Consider the following 16,114-nt stretch of genomic DNA (forward strand, 5'->3'; position numbering starts at 1 on the left):
GAGGGAAGAAGGAAGGAAAGGAGAGGAACAGAAGGAGGGAAGGCGGAAGAAAGGAAGGGAGGCCTTTGTTTTTTAATGGGAGTGCTTTTGTCTGAAAGACAGGAGACTGGGCTGACACTTGCAGTGATGGGGTGGCTTAGCCCCGTGTCCCCTGCTGAGTTGGGAGGGGTGGGGGCGTGGGGGTGCCCATCCTGGCACATCACAGGAAGTGAGATGCAAGTGAGAAGTGAGAGGACATGGGACCCATGGTGTGAAATGGGACACTAGCCAGGAGGAATGGGGGATGGGGCTGGTCCTGGCCACAGCAGGGCCTATGGGCTGGGGCTAGTGCCAAGGTTGAAGGGTGTGTGTGTGTGTGTGTGTGTGTGTGTGTGTGTGTGTGTGTGTGTGTGTGTGTGTGTGTGTGTGTGTGTGTGTGTGTGTGTGTGTGTGTGTGTGTGTACTCCTCTTGGGAGGGCAGGGATATCTGGCCCAGCTGTGTCCTCCTGCCTTGTCTGGGCCCTTCTCTTTCTCTCTCTCTCTTTCTCCCCCACCCACCCATACACCACGCCCTTTGTAGCCAGGATCTCCATTCCATTCCATGCTTTATGTTGGCCCAGCCTAGGTCTCTCTCTCTCTCTCTCTCTCTCTCTCTCTCTCTCTCTCTCTCTCTCTCTCTCTCTCTCTCTCTCTCGCTCTCTCTCGCTCTCTCTCGCTCTCTCTCTCTCTCTCTCTCTCTCTCTCTCTCTCGCTCGCTCTCTCGCTCGCTCGCTTGCTCTCCCCTCCCTCCTCTGTGCCACTCCTTGGGCTTGAGCTCAGGACCTGAGCACTATCCCTTAGTTTTTGTGATCAAAGCTAACACCCTACCACTTGAGCCACAGCTCTACTTCTGGCTTTTTGGTGGTTAATGAGAGATAAGAATCACATGGGCGCTGTAGCTCAAGTGGAAGAGCGTTAGCATAGAGCTGAAGAGTTGAGGGACAGCACTCAGGCCCAGAGTTCAAGCCCTACGACTGACAAAAACAAAACAAAAAACCCTCCAATTAAAAAAAAGAATCACATGAACTTTCCTGCCCAGGCTGGCTCTGAACCCTGATCCTCAGATCTCAGCCTCCTCAGGAACTAGGATCATAAGAGTAAGCCACCAGGGCCTGGCCATGAGGAATATTTTTAAATGAGATCTGCAAACAAAGTATATATTTAAAAACAAAAACATAGACTGGACACTGGGTGTAGGCGGCTCTGGGAAGTCCGTGAGACTCTTATCACCCATACACCACTGAGAAAAAGCCAGAAGTAGAGCTGCAGCTCAAGTGGTAGAGCGCTAGCCTTGAGCAAAAAGCAGCTCAGGGACTGCGCCAAGTGCTGAGTTCAAGCCCCAGGACAAGCATAAAACAAACAATACAACAGCCTAGAGAGCCAGACTGTCAGGGTTCAAATCCCAGCTCTGCCAGACACTTGGGCAGGCCTCTCCAGCTGTGTTTCCTCATGTATGAACCAGGATAGCAGGGACGTCGGACTTTGCGCAGGGTTGGGAAGATGGAATTCCAAATGTGAAGCGGAGCCGAGGCGGAGCGCAGTGGTGGAGCCGCGGCCTAGTGCGCGCAAGCCCTGCCCGCCCATCCTCAGCACTGCCAAAAATAAAAATAAAATAAAAGTCGTTCTGGAACATAATAAGGAGCTATTTACGTACAAACAAGAACCATGATTATTGTTAACGTGACTGTTGTATAAAGAGCATGATGCTTAATTATCTGCAATACAAAAGCAACATATTTAGTGGAAAAAAAAAACCTAACACCATGGAAATACTCCAGTACTAAACGCCTGAACCACACAGAATGTGGCTTATCAGTGTCTGCAAATATAGAAATAAACATGCAGATACAGTACAATTATAGATGGCTTTCTGTGAAGACTGTGGAGGATGGATACCAACTGAGCTTTCGTGTGTTAGAGCTGGGTGTGGTGGCTCACACCTGTAATCTTAGCATCTGGGACATGAAGGAGGGAGAATCTTAAGTTTGAAGTCAGTTTGGGCCTGTGTCAAAGTAATAATAATAATAGTAGTACTAGTAGTAGTAGTAATAATAATAATAATAATAAATTTAAAGGTATTGAAGACTTCTTTATTTTATGCTTAAATTCTTCCCTACCTTTTAAGGTCTTTTAGTGTATGTATAGCACTGAGGTTTGAACTCAAGCATTCTACCACTAGAACCATATCTCCAGCCCTGCTGTTTGTTGGTTATTGAAGATGAAGTCTTTCGGACTTCTTGGCTCAAGCTAGATCCTCCAGATCTCAGCTTCCTAAGTAGCTAGGATATAGGCATGAGCCACCAGCGCTGACTTCTTTGAAATATTTAAAGAAATGAAGATTGAAATGTTTCAGACATACAGAAAGTAGCAAAAATAGGGAGCTGGGAAGGTGGCTCAGTGGTAGAGCGCTTGCCTTGCATGCATGAGGCTCTGGGTTGGATTCCTCAGCACCACATAAGCAAAAAGAAAAAAGTAGGAAGTGGTGCTGTGGCTCAAGTGGTAGAGCGCTAGCCTTGAGCTGAAGAGCTGAGGGACAGCGCCCAGGCCCAGAGTTCAGGCCCCATGACTGGGCTCCCCCCCCCAAAAAAAAAGAAAGAAAAGAAAGTAGCAAAAATAGCACAAAGAATTCCTGTATTCCTTTTACCCAGATATCTCGTTTTTTCTTGTATCACTCACTGTGTATGTGTAAGTGTGTGTGTGCACGTGTGTATGTGTGCGCATGTGTGTGTGCATACACTACCATCATTCAGTCTGGGAACACGGTGCATACAAAACCCCCAGCCCACAAGCAAGCATTCTGTCCACCCCCACGGGGCGCATTCCCACTGGCACATCGTGAAACGCTCCTGGTGTGACCCACGAAGCCTCCGTGCGTCTCTGATGCCCGGCTAAACTGCTTCATTTCTTCCATCTCCTTTTGCTTTCTGCTCCAGGATCACTCACAGAACACCTGTCAAGTCTGGTCCTCCCTGCGGACCATGTCCCGCACCTGATGTGTGTGTGGTTTTCTATTTTCCTCACCTACAGTGTTTCAGCCTGCAGCGAGGCCAGGCCACGCGCTTCCATCCAGACGCGCCCCTCCCCAAGATGGCTCCTGCTTCAGACCCCAGGCTCAAACCCTCGGCTCCCTCCCTCGGCTGCTGACCAGCCAGAGCTGAGTCTGGAGTTCTCATGAGCCCCTCCTTGGGCTAGAACAGCTTGTAGAACTCAAATTCTCATATATTTACCAGTGGTGTGTGTGTGTGTGTGTGTGTGTGTGTGTGTGTGTGTGTGTGTGTGATTTATGTGGTTAGGCAGGAAGGTAGATGATAGGGAGTTGAGTAGATAGGCAGACAGACAGACAGTAAATGATAGGTAGATGATAGATAGATAGATAGATAGATAGATAGATAGATAGATAGATAGATAGATAGATAGATAGATAGATAGGCAGCCTGGAATCCAGGTCCTTACACACGTTTACACACCCTCTGAGTGTATCTTCAGTGCTCCCTTGGTATTATTTTAGTGCTCAATTATCCCAAACTTGACAAGTGGGAGCCTTTGAAAGATGGATATTGTTTCTTTGTGTTTGTGTATGTGTATGTGTGTGTGTGTGTGTGTGCGTGCATGCGTGTGCATATGCACCAGTGCTGAAGCTTGATTTCAAGGCTTTACACGCTCAGCCTTTTTGCTCATGACTGTTGCTCTACCACTTAAGTCACACCTCCATGTTTGACTTTTTGCTGATTAATTGGTGGCTGGAGTCTCACAGACATTTCTGCGCAAGCTGGCTTCAAACTGCCCTCTTCAGATGTGAGGATCAGTTGTGAGTGAGTCACATATGAGTAGGTAGGATTACTGGTGTGAGCCATCCATGCCCAGTTTTGTTTTTTTTTTTTTTTGGGTCTGGTCGTGGGGCCTGAACTCTGGGCCTGAGCGCTGTCCCTCAGCTCTTCAGCTCAAGGCTAGCACTCTACCACTTGAGCCACAGCGCCACTTCCGGCTTTTTTCTTTTTGCTTATGTGGTGCTGAGGAATCGAACCCAGGGCCTCAGGCATGCAAAGCAAGCGCTCTACCACTGAGCCACCTTCCCAGCCCCCTGCCCAGTTTTTTAAGGTGTGCCCTCAGTTCCTGGCTTAACAGATCTTCCCAGCTTATTTACACTTTCTCTGTCCCCAGGGGACCTTTACCTGAGGGGCCAGGATTGACAAAGCAGCCTGCCAGCTCTCAGCTTGCTCCTCTCAGGGCCCCTGCCCCCCCCCCCCCCCCCCCCCGCCCCGGCCAAAGTAACTGCGTCCCCCGCGTATCTATTTGACATATGAAGGTATGAAACGGAAGCTGGAGCTCTAGCTGTCTCCAGTAGCCATCCAACCTGTTGGTGTTCTTTCTACCCATCCCCCTCATAATTGCTCTCTGACAAGGATTCCATTATCTTCTGATTATGGGTTCCATTATCATCAATATATTTGCATTTTTACTCAGTTTTCTCCTTTTCTCTGCATACCAAGTCCCCCAGTACAATGGCTCCCTGGTCTGTTCAAGCGCAGTGGCCACCTTCTTGACCGCTGACCACCAAGCCAGCACCAGTGACCCTCCCCTTGCCACTCCGTCACCCCCATCCCTGCCCCGCCCCACTACTCCCATGCTTCAGCCACCAGCGCTCAGAACCCGCGGCAGCCTTCCTGCTCATTTTGGTCTCCAGCCATTCTGACACCTGTCCTGTCCTGTAATCTTAGCTACTCAGGAGACGGAGATCTGGCGATCACAGTTCAAAGTCCACCTACTAGTCCATGAGACGCTTAGCTCCCATTAACCAGCAAAAAGCAAGAAGTGGAGCTGTAGCTCATGTGGTAGAGCACTAGCCTTTAGTGGAAAAACCTAAAGAGACAGTGTCCTGAGTTCAAGCCCCAGTACTGGCAGGGGGAGGGGGGGGCTCAGAGTGACTAGGGAGTGTATGTTAAAGGACTTCGGTCAAGAGTTGAGCTAGGCACTGGTGGCTCACGCCTGTCATCCTAGCTACTCAGAGACTGAGATCTGAGGATCATGCTTCTAAGCCAGCCTGGGTAGGAAAATCCATGAGACTCTTATCTCCAATAGACTACTCAGAAAAAGCCAGAAATGGCATTATGGCTCAAGTGGTAGAATGCTAGGTCACAAAGAGGCTTAGGGGCAGTGCCCAGGCCCTGAGTTCAAGCCATAGGACTGGTTGTATGTGTGTATGTGTGTGTGTGCACACACACACACATACACACACATGCACATGCACACAAAGTATGGGTTGAGTAGTATAGAAATGCTTTGGAAGATCAGACACATGGTACTAAACCTCTCTATAAGTGTTGTTTAATTAATTGAAAAATAACCTCCTTCCCCATAGGGGTTGTATATTCTAGTTGGGTCAAAGTGAAATGTAAATTATAGATTCTATAACTACTTAATAAGCCCTTTCTTCCTACCTTTGACATGTGCTAATGGGAGCTAAATGCCATCTCTGTAAGGAATGTGATTTAATTCTTCCCTAAAAAATACTGACCTCCCAGGAAAGAAGGTTCAGGTTGGTGTAATGCTCAGCGCATCTGGTCATTACGCATTTGACTTATTTCTGTTTAACAGAACGTAGTCTTTGAAAGCCAAGGGTGACTTAAAGAAACTCTGATTTGTAAAGGTAAACTTACTTTCATAAAACTGAATGATGAGTTGGATACTGGTGGCTCAGGCCTATAATTCTAGCTACTTAAAGGCTGATATCTGAGGAGCCTGGTTTAAAACCAGCCTCTGAGGATAAATTCCAGAAATTCTTATCTCCAATTAATTATCTGAAAGCTGGAAGTGGAAGTGTGGCTCAAACGCTAGAGCACCAGCCTTGAGCAGAAAATGCTAAGTCTCTGAGTTCAGACCCTAGCACCAGCAACAGCACACACAAATGCGCGCGCACACACACACACACACACACACACACACACACACACACACACGAGTTATGAATAGTGATTTTCTTCTTCTTAGGAACAATGTTAACCTGTTTAGAAAACTTTCATTTCCTGGCCTTTCAACTAAGGATATACTCACATTGGCTTTAGCTAAGTCATAATATACTTTATGCTAATAGATATATGTATTAATTTTTTTTTTTTGCTGGTCCTGCGGCTTGAACTCAGGGCTTAAGCTCTGTTCCTAAGCTTCTTTTATTCAAGATCAGCACTCTACCACTAGAGCTACAGTACCACTTCTGGCTTTTTCTGAGTAGTTTATTGGAGGTAAGAATATCACAGACTTTTCTGCCCTGGGTTTTCTTCAAACAGTGATCCTCAGATCTCAGCCTCCTGACTAGCTAGGATGGTAGATGCAAACCACCAGCATCCGGTATATACTCATCTTAGGGAGATGCATTTCCTGATGTGCCTCCCAGATAGATGAGCACCTAAAAGTTATTTTATCCTCTGAGGACTTAGCAGGGTTTGTGAGCACCAAGCACCCGTCAGGAGTCCAGGCATGATTTATTACAATTGGTGATCATAAACTTTCCTATCCGAAAGGCTTCCTGAGGAGACTATGTGGCTCCATCTCAGGTAGAGACTAGAAAAATGTACATATGAGGCTGGCAGGCTGCTTTCCTAATCCCTGCCTGCAGGTTAAGATCCCCTGGGGACAGGGAAAGTGCAAATAAGGTGGGAAGATCTGTTAAACCAGGAACTGAGGGCACACACGAGTCAAGCTGGGCATGGGTGGCTCACACTATTAATCCTACCTACTCACGTGTGAGCCTAGAATTTCCATCTTGCTCAATGCTGGTGGCTCACACCTCTAATCCTAGCTACTCAGGAGGCTGAGATCTGAGGATCTCGGTTCAAAGCCAGCCTGGGCAGGAGAGACCCTGAGACTCTTATCTTCAATAAACCACTCAGAAAACCAGAAATGGTGTTGTGGCTCAAGTGATCGAGCACTTGTCTTGAGCTGAAGAGCTGAGGGACAGCACGCAGGCCCAGAGTTCAAGCCCCACGACGCCCCCCCCCCCCCCAAAAAAAAAAATTCCATCCTCTCAACTTCCTACTTCACAGCAAGTGACCGAGGGGGAGGAAAAACAACCTGGAAAAAAACCTCGGTGGTGAAATAGCTCCCCCAAGTGTCCATTCATTGGAACTGCAGCGAGATTTGGGACACCTGTGTATGCTCAGGAGACCCAGGTCTGATCATTCCTTTGGGATAAGAACCCATAGGCATGCTTTTAGTGACCCTCCTGATCACATAGCAGCTCCCAGGCGGTGTGGGGGGAAATTGGCTGATATACACGCAAATAGGTAGCTGGAGTTTGTCCAGATGGAGAATTGACATGAATCTAAATGCCTTTTAGAAAATGTATTAGAAAATGCCTTACACATTTGGAAAGGAATAAAGAATTACACACAGTGAACAAAGATGGAAAACAAATCACTGTTAAATCAGTTTTAGAAAACCTCCTGTTTATATGCCCTTTCCTTTCCGTCAAGGTAACCACTCTTCTGAGCTTTCTATCTACTCTTTCCCTCTTCTTTATGGTATTCATAACTCTAGTTTGGCTCCGTATGATTTCAGATTTTATTTAAATGACAGCACAGTGTAAACTTTCTTCTGCAATTTCCTATTTATTGTTCAGCCTTACTGCGTGGGTTTCACTCAGCATTTGCAGTTCTAGTTGATTCATCTTTATGAGAAGACAGAACAATTTAGAAATGTACTTATTTGCTCTCTATTTGTTGGACATTTGGATCATTTCTAAGGTTTTTTTCCTAGCAGAAACACTGCTGCTCTACACTGTATAGTACATAATTGGTGTGCATATGTGCAATAACTTTTTTCTGACTGCGTTAATATACTTAGAAGTGTAACTGCTGAAATGAAGAGTAGGCACGTATTTTCAGCTTAGAAGATCATAGTAAGTTGCTCAGTAAAATGATCCCACATTTCTACCAACAACACGTTAAGTGCCTCATTATTTTAAATCTATTTAAATCTATTTTCTATTGCCATATATAATTTTAGTCCGTGTGATGGTGTGAGATGGCAGTTCATGAATGAAATATTATTCCTCCTCTTCCTGATGATTGGGCATTTTTTTTGCAATTTGTTGGTTATTTGTATTTTCTCAATTATGAAATGCCTGTTCATATTTCTGCCCATTTTTATTAGATTGCTTATAATTTTCTTATTTATTTATAGATTCTCTTTTTTTATTTGTTTTTGTTTTTGGTCAGTCCTGGGGCTTGAACTCTGGGCTTGGGTGCTGTCCCTGTGCTCCTCAGCTCAAGGTGAGCACTCTACTGCTTGAGCTACAGTGCCACTTCCAGTTTTCTAGTGGTTTATTGGAGATAAGAGTCTCACAGACTTTCCTGCCAGGGCTGGCTTTGAACCATAATCCTCAGATCTCAGCCTCCTGAGTAGCTAGGGTTACAGGCGTGAGCCACCAGCACCCAGCTGGTTCTCTTTATTTAGTATAGTATCGGTTCTTTGATAGTGATATGTGTTGGACTTATCTTGCAATAGTTTTTTTTTGTTTTTGTTTTTGTTTTTTTTTTGGGTCCGGTCATGGGGCCTGAACTCTGGGCCTGGGCGCTGTCCCTCAGCTCTTCAGCTCAAGGCTAGCACTCTACCACTTGAGACAGCGCCACTTCTGGCTTTTTTCTTTTTGCTTATGTGGTGCTGAGGAATTGAACCCAGGCCCTCATGCATGCAAGGCAAGCGCTTTACCACTGAGCCACCTTCCCAGCCCTCTTGCAATAGTTTGAGCTTGTCTTGGTGCCTTAGAAGATTTCTTTTTGGTAGTTTTTATTTTTAAGTAACATCAAACCTAGTAGGGAGCTGGTGGCTCACGCCTGTAATCCTAGCTACTCAGGAGGCTGAGATCTGAGGATCATGGTTCAAAGCCAGCTCGAGCAGGAAAAATCCATGAGACTCTTATCTCCAATAAACCACTTAGAAAACCAGAAGTGACACTGTGGCTCAAGTGGTAGAGCACTCACCTTGAGCCGAAGAGCACAGGGACAGTGCCCAGGCCGAGAGTTCAAGCCCCATGACCCAAAAAAAGCAAAAAACAAAAACACATCAAACTTACACAACATTTCCAGCAAAGAATTCCTATATAGTCTTCACTCAGATTTACCCACTGTCAACATTTTGTTGATGTCTGTTCTGTCTTTTTTGCTTAAGTCGTGAAGCCCTGAATCTTACTAGAATCCTCCTCCCCCTCCCTCTCCCCCTCCTCCTCCCCCTCCTCCTCCTCCTCCTCCTCCTCTCCCTCCTCTTTCTCTTCCTCCTCCTGCTCCTCTCGGGCAGGCCTCCTCCAGCTCTGTGCAGGTGGAAGAAGAGGGGGTACTGCCTCCTGGCTGTCAGATGGGGCAGAGTCCAGGCTTCCTCGTGGGGGTCCCTCCGTGTATGTGAGAGAGAGGCCTCCTTTTCGTCGGGCTCCTGGCCTGCTTCCGTTGGCTACCAGCCCCACCTCAGTGACATCCCAGGCTTCTCCCCTGGCCGGTGGGCTTGGAGCCGGACAGTTAGGACCATAAAGGTTGCTGTGGGGATTTTTTTTATTGCATCCATTGGTGGTCCAGTGTCCAGTCTAAGACCCGTGAGATTCAAAGCTAAACCCAGACGGCCCGCGTCCTGTTGTCCCCAGGGCCCTGCGGGTCTAGTCCGTTGCCTTCTCCCCACCTTAAGAGTTACTCTATGACTTGGATTGGGCTGCGTTGAGCACAAGGAGCTGGGAGAGGTCGGTGACTCCATCGCAGACCCAGTGCTTCTTTAAACAGTCCTTGCTTTCCTTTTTACTTTTTATTGTGTGTGTGTGTGGGGAGGGGGGTGCTGGGGCTGGGTGCTGTACTTGAGCTTGACTTGAGCCACAGCTGTACTTGCAGATTTTTGGTGATTACTTGGAAATGAGTCTCACGGACTTTCCTACCCAGGCTAGCTTTGAACCACCATCTTCAGATCTCAGCCTCCTAAATAGCTAGTATTACAGGCATGAACCAGCAGTGCCTGGAAAGAATTTCATACACACACATAATATTCATGCAAAATTTATACACACATATATAATATATACAAAAATTTATACACACACACACATATATATATATTTACATATATGAGTTCAAGCCCTAGTACTGGCAAAGAGAAGGAAAGAGAAAGTCAAAAAGAAAGAAAAGGAAGGAAGGACTAGATATTATATATCTATATATATCTATATATGAGGACTTTAAAATTGTTACTGCTGTTACATGGAAATGAAGTTGTATTTTGCATACTGATCTTCTAACAAGACTCTTGTCAATAACTAATTTTTCTGCACATTCTTTTATAATTTGGTTTCATGTGTTCTGGCAAAAATCCTCTTTAAAGATTTTTTTTTGCCAGTCATGGGGCCTGAACTCTGGGCTTGGGCGCTGTCCCTCAGCTCTTCAGATCAAGGCTAGTGCCCTACTGCTTGAGCCACAGCGCCACTTCTGGCTTTTTCTGCTTATGTGGTGCTGAGGAATCGAACCCAGGGCCTCATGCATGCAAGGCAAGCACTCTACCACTGAACCACCTTCCCAGCTCCATCTCTTTAAAGACTTTAAAGGAAGTATTTTTCATATTTTGCCTCTGGCTGTGAATGTTGGTGTAAGTGTTTGATGACCTCTTTTGGCTGGTGCCGTTCTCTTCTGAGTTTCGGAGATGTTTTTCTGGTAGCCGGAACAGAGGCTACTGTAAGGATCTCATGTTGATGCAGTACAGATTATTTAAAAGCTTTTCCAATTAATTCAAAATCATTACTTAGGTTAAAAGAACACAATATATTTTAAATGAAAACTTTATTAAATCAACATTAGGGTAAAACAATAAAGTACAAATCATATCTTTATAAGAGCTTTTATTAATCTAATCATTTTAGTCAATAGAAGGACTTGGGGTTAACTCAATTTTAAGGAGCTCTAAATCAAAAGGGTTTTTGCTGCCTGCAAGCAGGTTATAACTGCCACTTTGCTGCTCCATTTATAAAAATGTCTGCTTCTGGGCTGGGAAGGTGGCTCAGTGGTAGAGTGCTTGCCTTGCATGCTCGAGGCCCTGGGTTCGATTCCTCAGCACCACATAAGCAAAAAGCCGGAAGTGGCGCTGTGGCTCAAGTGGTAGAGCACTAGCCTTGAGCTGAAGAGCTGAGGGACAGCGCCCAGGCCCAGAGTTCAGGCCCCACAACTGGACCTCCCCCCCAAAAAAAAAATGTCTGCTTCTGCATCTAAGCCTTCCTCCTCCTCCTCCTCCTCCTCCTCTTTCTTCTTCTTCTTCTTCTTCTTTTTCTTCCTTTTTTTTTTTTTTTTTTTTTTGCCAGTTCTGGGGCTTTGAACTCAAGACCTAGGCGCTGTCCCTGAGCTTCTTTTGCTCAAGGCTAACACTCTACCACTTGAGCCACAGTGCCACTTCTGGCTTTTCCTGTTTATGTGGAACCGAGGAATTGAACCCTGGGCTTCATGCATGCTAGGCAAGCACTCTACCACTGAGCCACATTCCCAGTCCATCTAGGCTTTCTTTAACAAAAAGCAAATGCTGGGCTGGGAAGGTGGCTCAGTGGTAGAGCACTCGCCTTGCATGCATGAGGCCCTGGGTTCAATTCCTCAGCACCACATAAGCAGAAAAAGCCGGGAGTGGTGCTGTGGCTCAAGTAGTAGAGCACTAGCCTTGAGCTGAAGAGCTGAGGGACAGTGCCCAGGCCCGGAGTTCAGGCCCACGACTGACCAAAAAAAAAAAAAAATCGAATGCAGCTGAGTGCCAGGGTTCATGACTGTAATCCTAATTACTTAGGTGGCTGAGATATGAAGCCAGTACTGCAGACAAATCGATGAGGTCCTTATCTCCAATTAAACAGCAAAAAGCTGGAAGAGATGCACAGCTCAAGTGGTAGAGCACCAGCCTTGGGTGACAAAGCCAAATCAGATCGTGAGGCCCTGAGTTCAAGTCCTAGTACTGGCAAAAAGAGAAAGAGAGAAAGAGAAAGAAAAGGAAGGGAGGAAGGAAGGGAGGAAGGAAGGAAGTAGAGTGCTAGAGTGACTGGGAAATATAGCTTGTTTTGTTCTGGTTGGAGAGAAGCACATGCCCAAGACATGGCCTTCAGACTCCCCCACGTTCAAAGATAAGAAGTCCTGGAAGGATGGGCAAGAGGAACTGTGGGAAACGGGGCCTGTTCTCCTTCCCTGATGGCTGCAAGTGAAGGTATGAAATGTGAAATGTGAAATGCATGTCGTGAAAAGGCAAACAAATCCCGCCTTCTCTGTGGATGGTTAGTTCTCAAAAAGCAAATATAATTTTTGAATGCAGACTTCCTGTTGTTCCTTCTGGCTGTGAATATCAGGCCCAGTGTTTTGTAGTTAACCATAACATAATAGAACATGACATTAAAACTCCTACATAATCCGCCAGCAGATTCAGGCAAGGAGGCCCAGAATCAGCACAAAAGAGTTTGCCTGGAATAATCTCGTGAAAAGGCTATCAAAAAATATTTACAAATAGAACTAATAGCTACAAATGTTGCTTCTGCAGGAAATGAATGATTGGGTAATCTATTAATTAATGGAAACAGTTTTCAGAAATGTGTTTTCAATGATAAATTCCCTAATCGGATGGGCTTTTGTGTTTATGAAGCAAGATCTTAACTATGTACCTCAGACTGCTGTAAACTTTTGATTGTCCTGTTTCAGTCTCCCAAATTGAGATTACAGAGATGCTCAACCACATCCAAAAAAAAAAGATAGATAGATAGATAGATAGATAGATAGATAGCTGGGTGCCAGTGGCTCACACCTGTAATCCTAGTTATTCAAGAGGCTGAGATCTGAGGATCACAGTTCAAAGCCAGCACAGGCAGGAAAGCCCAGGAGACTCTAATCTCCAATAAACCACCAGAAAACCGGAAGTGGCGCTATGGCTCAAGTGGTAGAGTGCTAACTTTGAGCTGAAGAGGTGAGGGACAGCACCCAGGCCTAGAGTTCAAGCCCCACAATCAACACACACACACACACACACACACACACACACACACACACACACACACACACACCCCAGTACTGGGATTTGAATTCAGGACCTTGTTCTTACTAGACTGGAGTTCTACCATTTAAGTCATTCCTCCAATCTTGTTTTTTTTGCTGGAGATGGAATATAGCCAGGCCTTGGTCCTCAATCTCCAGATCTCAGCCTCCTGAGTAGCTAAGATTATAGGCTTGACTACTAGTTCCCATCTGAGAAATGTTTTTTTAAGTCTTTGGAACTGGAATATGGTTAAAATGCATCTTTAGGCTCTGGGGACATAATTCTTTGGTAGAGTGCTTGTCTAGCATGCACAAAGCCCTGGATTAAATCCTTTGCACTATCCTCCCTCCCCCAAAGAATATTCTCCTTTTACTAATAGTGTTACCTTTGGCAACTAGTTTAGCTCCTTAAATCTCTATTTTCTCATGGATAAAGTAGTGACTATAGTGCTCTCCTCCTCAGGTTCTTAAAAGGATTAAGTGAATGGAGTTACACTGATGCCCAAGATATTAGGTGACAGAATGTGGGTATCATGTTCCTGGCAAGGAGGCAGAGCTAGAGACACTGAGGGACCTGAAGCAGGGCTGAACCAGAACTTCGGTTGGGTGGCGCTCGACCGCTTGAGTCATGCCTCCGGTTTTACATTTTGCTGGAGATGGAGTTTTCACCGGCAGCTGTGTGATCACAGCAAGCTGTAGAAACGTTCTGCCTCCATTTCCATATCTGAGAATTGGCCGCCTAGAAGCAGCTTCCTCACAGGGCGGGTTTGGAGATGAAGTGAGTTGATTCAGGGTTAGCCTGGCTCACGGGAAGTGTGAGCCTGCCTGGCATCCCTGCCCTGTTGACTGGCCTGTGAGCCAGCCTGGCATCCCTGCCCTGTTGACTGGCCTGGCCATGGCAGCAGTGGCCGGGCTTTGGGTCTTGGAAGTGAGCACTGGTAGAATTTCCTGCCTTGAATTCTTCAAGGTCAAGGTGAGGAAGGCGGAGAAACAGAGGAGGCCACAGGTCCCCAGCCCAGCACTCCACACGCTTTGTAAAAACAGCCGTCTTTGCAGATTCTAGCTCTGGGTGAGCGGGTGTGGAGCGAAGCTATTCCTCCCTGGAGGCCCGTTTACCCTCGCTAAGCTATTGCTTTAATGAATACCAATATTTTTTAGTTCCACTGTAAGTGTTGTTTAGAGTGAAAATCATATTATAAAAGCATTAAAGGGATTTTTAAAAAATGAAATACAGATCAGTTGCAAACACACCACTTCATGCAAAAGAAACCCCCAAACTTGTGTCTCGTGTATTTTGATGGTCGGTCTAGGTTTTGTTTGTGCGCACAGTTGGTGTGTGTATCATTGGCGACACTGTGCACAGCCATTTTATTCTGCTTGTTATTTAATGTTAGTGGACAATCCTTTTCCTGTAATGCAGTCCTCATAATATTGTGGCTATTGATGGCAGCCCAGTCTAGTGGTTAGGCCGCGATGACTCCATTTGGGAAATCAAAACCCTTTACATCCTCTAGGAGAACTTGAATGTGAATGCTAGCCAAGAAAGCAAACTATAAAAGACTAGGAGACCAGGTATGGTGGTACACACCTGTAGTCCTAGCTACTCAACAGGACAAAGGCTTTAGCAGGAGAAAGCTTGAATCCAAGAGTTTTGGGCCTCCCTGGGCAACAAATTAGATCCTATCTCAAAAACCAAATGAACAGAAAGAAAGGAAGGAAGAAAGGAAGGAAGGAAGGAAGGAAGGAAGGAAGGAAGGAAGGAAAGGAAGGAGGGAGGGGAGGGAAGGAGGGAGGGGAGGGAGGGAGGGAGTGAAGGGAAACAAAAAAGGCAAGGAAATAAAATACCTAAAGCTACTTAGGGCAGGAGGAAAGAAAAGAGAGGGAGTATTTGATTGCCCAAGAGCTGTGAAATCCTATCATTTGATTTTGCAACAGGCCAACCCCAAATGCTTTATTTAACCTTCCTATTTTTAAATTTAAAAGACTTAAACACGAGCGTGGCATGAGCAGTTTCATTCCACTATTGTCTACTTCCGCGTGCATGCAAATTTTTCTCTAAGGGAAGAAAGGTTTTGTTTAATGCAGGATTTCCCACCACCATTGGAAGTACTTTGAAACACTTCTGGGCATTGCAGGCCGCGCACCTGTGGGGAAACTGAGTCCCTCTTGCGCAGGGCTTTTTCTTCCTTGCCCAAAATAGTGGGAACAGTAGGGAAGCCTGTGATGTCCACAGGGTTTGGGGGCTCCCTCAGCTGTGGGGCCCCTGTGTCATGTCTACCTGACCACAGGAGACCATGCCTCTTCTCTGAGAAGGGGGAAGGGGGCTGCGGGGAGAAGAGGAGGGGAGGGGAGAGGAAAGGGAAGGGAGAGGGCAAGGGAGAACAGGAGAGGACAGGAAGAAATCAGGTGCTGGTGGCTTACACCTGTAATCTTAGCTACTCAGGAGGCCGAGATCGGAGGATAGAAGTTCGAAGCCAGCCCAGGTTGGAAAGTCAGCGACGCTGATCTTCAGTTAACCACCAAAATGGCAGAAATAGAGCTATGGTTCAAGTAGTAGAGGGCCAGCCTTCAGTGAAAACAAAAACCCAGGCCCTGAGTTCAAGACGGAGTACACACACACACACACACACACACACACACACACACACACACACACGCACACACACACACACGCACGCACGCACGCACGCACAACAGGGACAGAGAAGGGGCTGCAGCTGTCCCCTGGCTCATGGTGTCCCCTGTGATTGAGTGATTGGCAGCACACAGTGCCACACGAGGCCTGAGCCTCAGGGGCCTGCAGCTTCATTGCACGGGGTGTAGGGACTGTGAGCTCTGTGGACCCCATGACCACAGCGCGGCTTGCTGTCAGAGCCCCGCCCTTGGGCTTGGCTGCGGCTGCTCCGTGGTGGTGGAGGACCATGGAGTCCCAGGAAGGCCAGTCTGCCTCTAGGATTCTCCCATTCCCCGCTCATCACTGGATGGCGCAAGTCCAGCACTGCAGGATGCGGGGCTGCCCACGTGTGCAAGGGTCCTGTGCTTCCCAGAGGAGGGAAGACACCAAGGGACCAATGACCTGAACAGTA

The 16,114-nt window shown here is 46.6% G+C and overlaps 1 protein-coding gene across 1 annotated transcript in view; it reads left to right on the forward strand.

Moving 5' to 3' along the window:
* Lemd1 (LEM domain containing 1) overlaps nt 1–16,114 on the forward strand; it is a 33,148-nt gene that overhangs the window by 13,432 nt on the left and 3,602 nt on the right. The window lies entirely within an intron of this gene.

The sequence above is a fragment of the Dipodomys spectabilis genome, unplaced genomic scaffold (assembly GCF_019054845.1).
Source record: "Dipodomys spectabilis isolate Male_0828 unplaced genomic scaffold, ASM1905484v1 ptg000069l, whole genome shotgun sequence".
NCBI classification, from domain to species: Eukaryota; Metazoa; Chordata; class Mammalia; order Rodentia; family Heteromyidae; genus Dipodomys; species Dipodomys spectabilis.